Source organism: Chinchilla lanigera, unplaced genomic scaffold (assembly GCF_000276665.1).
Source record: "Chinchilla lanigera isolate Chin_1 unplaced genomic scaffold, ChiLan1.0 scaffold00004, whole genome shotgun sequence".
Classification (NCBI taxonomy): domain Eukaryota; kingdom Metazoa; phylum Chordata; class Mammalia; order Rodentia; family Chinchillidae; genus Chinchilla; species Chinchilla lanigera.
In genome coordinates, this window is record NW_004955405.1 from 38717773 (window position 1) to 38723558 (window position 5786).

Here is a 5786-nt window from a genome sequence, read left to right on the forward strand (position 1 = left end):
TTGCAGGTACCAGCAATCAAACTCACGACCTTGCACTTGCTAGGCAGGTGCTGTGCTGCTGAGCAAATCCCCAGCCCCTTCTTCTTTAATTTCATCTGTGACCCATTGGTTGTTCAGGAGGGTGTTATTTAATTTCCATGTATTTATAGAGTTTTTGCCATTTCTTTTGTTATTAATTTCCAGTGTCATTGCATTGTGGTCAGATGATAAGCATGGGATAATTTCAGTTCTTTTGCGTTTATGTGCTCATGTTCTATAGGCTAGTATATGTCCCTTTTAGAGAACATCCTGTGTGCAGCTGAGAAGAATGTGTATTTCAAAGTTGTTGGGTAGAACACTCTGTAAATGTCTACTAAACCCACTTGTCCACAGGTTTGGTTCAGTTCTGTTATTTCTTTGCTGATTTTTTTGTCTAGTTGATCTATCTCTTTGTGACAATGGGATATTAAGGATCCCTTTACAATTGTGTTATTGCTTATTTGATTTTTCATGTCTCTTAATATTTGTCTTATATAGTTGGGTGCTCCCATATTTGGTGCATATATATTCATGATTGTTATCTCTTCCTCTTGAATTTTTTCCCCTAACAAGTATTTAGTGACCTTCTTTATCTCTTTTGATCATTTTTGGTTTGAAGTTCACATTGTCTGCAAAGAGTATAGCTACCCCTGCTTTGTCTGAGTTCCTGTTGCCTGGAGTCTATTGACTTTCAGTCTGTGAGTTTCTTTTTGAGTTACATGTGTTTCTTGTACACAGCATACTGTTGGATCTTGTTTCTCCCCTCCTTGGCTCTTGTTTCTTGATCCATTCTGCCAATCTGTTTCTTTTGATTGGTCAATCAAGGCCAGTTACATTTATGTTTATAACTGATATGTATTGGCTTATCTTTGTCATGTTATTTTCCTGCTCTTTGTTCCCTGCTTTCTTCCACTGTTTAATTGCTTGCCCTGCCTGGCAGTTTGTCTGTGATGTTGTTCTTGGAATTGTGGTCATTTTTATCTCTGTCTAGAATATCTCTCAGTACTCTTTGTAGGGTTAGTTTGGTGGTCATGAATCTTTTAAATTGTTTTTTTGTCATGGAGGTATCTTATTTTTACATTAATTTTGAAAGATAGTTTTGTAGGGTATATCGATCTGGGTTGGAAGTTGTTTTCTTTCAGGCCTTGATTTTGTTTTCCCTTTTTTTTTTTTTTTTTTCCGGTACCGGGAATCAAACTCATGACCTTGCGCTTGCCAGGCAGGCGCTGTGCCACTGAGCTAAATCCCCAGCCCCTCTTTCAGGCCTTGAAATACTTCACTCTACGTTCTCCTTGACTTGAGGGATTGTGTTGAGAAGACTGCCATGATTCTAATTGGCTTTCCTTTATAATTGATCTGTTTTTTTTTTTTTTTCCTCTAACAGCTTTTAATATTCTGTTCTTTCACTGAATCTCTGGGATCTATTAATTTAGGGATAAAGCGTGACTAGCAGGTTTAATGTGAAAATGCGGTAGATAGACTTGCCATAATAATTTTGATTAGTTTTTTTTTTTTTTTTGGTTTTTTGGTTTTTCTCTGGTACCGGGAACCGAACTCACGACCTTGCGCTTGCCAGGCAGGCGCTTTTGCCGCTGAGCTAAATCCCCAGCCCCATCTCTGGGATCTAGATCACTCACTATATGTCTGGGTGTAGATTTATTTTAGTCATAAGTGTTTGGAGTTCTAAATGCCTTGCTTACTGTATGTCAAATTCTGTTCCCATTTTAGGAAATTTTCTACTATTACTTCTGCAAATAATCTTTTTATGTCATTTGTGTTGGCTCCTTTTGACACCCATTGCTCCTATATTGTTTTTCTTTGCATCACCTTAGAACTGTTGAATTGTTATTTCCTGATTCCTTATTATTTTTAAGAGATTTTCCCTTTCATGATTGCTAGCTGCAATACTGTCTTCAAGGTCTGAAAGTCTATCTTCAGTTGTGTTCAAGCTGTTTTGCCAGCTTTCAATGGAATTTTTAATTTCCTGCATATCTCTGTGAATCTGTTTCATGCATTCTAATTCTTTCCTATCTTGTTCATTCAAGGTTTCCATCATTTTCCTATGCACCTCTATGTTTTAAATCTATGTCTCCTTTAGATATGCTGAGCAATTCTTTCATTGTGGTTGTCATTTCTTTTTTATCTGAGAGATTATTTCAATCTGATTTCTTCTACAGCCTCCTAGAGTTGTTTCTTTACTTCAGTTGCTATCATTTCAGAAATTTCAGGTGTGTGACTTCCAATTTCTGCTATGTTGATGTCTCCTGGACTTATTCTGGGTGATCGAGAGGTCTGAGATTGCATTTTGCTTCTTTGTCTTGTCATTTTCTATTTCAGAAAATTTTGTATTTTGTTTTGTGTAATGATTCTTGTGATTTTTGGTACTAGGTACTTATATCATTGGTATCAAGGCCTCTCTAAGAAAAGTCTGTTCTTCAGGGATGTCTTCTGTGTGTAGGAGATTCTTGGTTTGTGTTTGTCTCGACATCCTACCTTCCCAATTAATTGAGAGTGGGGTGTTGGTATATGTTTGGCTCAGTCCCCAGGCTTTAGATGTAGGGCTGTGCTTCCCAGTATTGTCACAGAAAGGAGAACAACTGATTACAACAGAGTTGACATCTGAGCTAAAGTAGTATAATTAGCAATAATGATAGCATCAAGCACAATTTAGAAAGTGACAAACTATGGTAACTACTGATTTTGTACTTTAGACCCTAGGAGCATAGGGCCAGGGATGTAGCTCAGCGGCACAGTGCCTACCCAGCAGGAGCAAGGTCGTGAGTTCAATTCCTGATACCAAAAAAGAAAAAAATGTGTAATACAGACCATAGGAACAAAGTCTACAGTTATATAACAGAAGCGATCATAAATTAGGAGTTTGTATACAAAGTGTTCCCCTTGGTAGAGTGGATTTATCCTCTGGAGTAGAAATTTAAGGAGGATGGTGTGTGAGATAAAGGTAACGGGAAAGGAAGAAGAGGAAACGCTTGGAGGCAAAGGATGGTCACACAAGATTTCTGCAACTAAAAAAGGGGGTAGAAAAAGAAAGAATGAAGGAATATTCAAGGGATTATCTGAACTTGATCTTTGGGTTTGGGGAATGGGATTAGAAGAGTGTAGTGGGCTGACAGCTGGTGGTCAATTTACAACCCCCGGCTGAACTGAGTAAGCGTGGTGCTAGGTGTGGGAGGACTGTTGCCAATAGCATAACAGGCAGAGCTGGAGAAGAAGGAGGCTGTTGGGAGCTGAAAGAGGCTGTTGGAGCTAGTAGAAGCTGTAAGGAGCTGTTGGTTGTTTTGGAGGAGCTCGTCATGTTGGCTTTCCTGATGAATTGGCTGTTTTCATCCTCTGAGGAGCTTGGGACCTTGTTGGCACTGAGAATGGCTTCAGTTCACTTTGGGGGAGCTCTGGTCCTCACTTTGAGCATCACTTCTTGGCTCCAGAGGGGAAGATGGTGCACTGTCAGTCTCCCGGAGAAGCTTGCTGTGTTGCTTTTCCTGATGGGAACTCAGCTGTCTTCACCACTGGAGGAGCTCAGGACCTCACTGTTGCTGAGGATGGCTGTGGTACCTTTCAGGGGAGCTCTGGTTCTTACTTTGTACATTGCTTCCTGGCTCCAGTGCAGATCCCTCAGCCTGCTAGCACAGGTCCTTCTTCTTGCTGGCACAGACTTCCTAGATTCCACCACTGACCTTTGGGCCTTCCCAGTGCGGATCCGTAAAACAGGCCTGCATGAGATATTGTTGTGGGCTCTGGGCCTCCAGGTGGACTCCTGGGAGTCATTGTTATGAGCTCTTGGTCTTCAGCTGGAGTCATGCAGGACATTATTGTGGGATCCAGGCCCTCAGCTGGATTCTTGGTCTATAGTGTGTGGACAGATTTCCTACACTCTTTTGTATATCATTCTTCGGGTGACTATTATAAATAATCTCATAAAATATGTGTCCTGTATTATATTATTGTTTCCCCTTGCAAAAATATCCCCCAAACCAACACAAACAAGAAAAAGAAAAAAGAAAAAATTGGAAAAAAGACAAAAAAAGGAAAAGGAAAAGAAAGTAAGATTAAAAACAAAGATAAAATGAGATAAAATAAAATGAAATTATGTATTTTTTAAAAGGGAGGCAGCCTCACCCACCTGCTTCTATCCCAAGTGTCTTTGTCCCTAAGCACAGTGCTGATTCACTTAGCTTACCAACTCTTGGCTCCTGTTTTGTACTTTTCCATGTCACTAGTCTCATCTGTCCATTATATGCATACTATTCTGGTCCTACTGCGTGGCTGTAGTTCCAGGTAGTCTGGTCCCCCAGTGAAGGGGGATGGACCAGGCACCTGGGTTCCTCTGGCAGAGCAGGTTGCCAATTCCAGGCTTCTCCCTGTGCTGGCTGCCGGCCCCTCAGTGGAGGAGGAGGGGCTGGACACCTGAATTCCACCGGCCAAGTTCAACATGCTCATCTTTAAACCCTAAGTTTATCTCCTGCAGCCAACCTCTATTCTTTCCTCCCGGTCGCTATTATCGACCGTTCCATCCTCTGATCCTCTGAGTCTAGCATATTTAGATTGCACATATAAGACCACACTCAACAGCATGCAACTTGTTTGTCCTTCTGCTCCTGGCTGATTGCAGTCAGCATGGTCTCCTCAGGTTCCTGCCGATTGGGGGAAACGGCGGGATTTCCTTCTTTTTGCAGCTGTATCTGTGTACCACACATCTCTACCCACCAATCCGCTGGTGGACACTGAGGTTGTTTCTGTTTCCGGGTATGGCAGACAATTCCACAGTGAAGCATCTCTTCAGAGCTGCAGGGTGCAGGTATCTCTTCACAGGCTGGGGATATGCCTCAGGGTAGAACCCTTGTGTGACACACGGCACCCTGGCTTTGATCTCCACACCACGAGTAAAACAGACATTCTTCGAATCACTGATTTCACTGTTTTTTTTTAATTACCCGGAAGTGAGATTGCTGAGTCACAGGGTAGTTTTGTTTCTAACTAATTGAGGAACTTCTACCCTCTTTCCTGTAATGACTGTGTCAACTTATTGTTCTTAAGAAACCCCAAGCAAAGAGCTGCTGGCTGTTTTTGCCCTTTCCTCCTGTCGGAAACCCAACCTTTATACCGAGTCACCACCTGCCCCTCCGGGGATCAAAGGTCCACACTGCACTGTTGGCTGTGGCCACGCTGGCTGTGCACAGAGCCGGCAAGTTCACCTGCGGGGACATTTGTCAGAACAACTCCTTGCTGTTGAGTGATATAGGACCACACATACTTTTCCCATGCATTTTAAATTCATGATATCATTTGTCAGCAAAACAGATATCTGAGTCCTTGTTATTCCACATTTATTTCTCATCAGCTGAAAGTCAAATGTTCATTTCTTCTTACCAACAGGGTCTGCCTTGGCAGAGTGTAATTGCTGCTTTTGTTTTGTTTTGGTTGGGTTTGGTTTTTTGAGACAAGTTCTCGCTAGGTAGCCCAGGCTAGCCTGGAAACTCACTGGGATCCTCCTGCCTCAGCCTCTAGTGCCGGGTCACAGACTTCGCCACCAGGACTGGCCCGCTGAATGTGTTACTTTCAGATAAGGTCTCAGATACAATCTATTGAGACTGACAAGGCAGTTGGAGGGAAGGAAGGAGCATTCCGTGGTAGGAGGTGAATCACTGCACTGGTCGTGCTGGCGCTTCTCTTTACGACCCTTGACAGCAGCCTCAGTTCCTCCCGTCTTCCCGGTGGCTCAGCCGAGGGACCTATCCTGTGGGCTTCTGCAC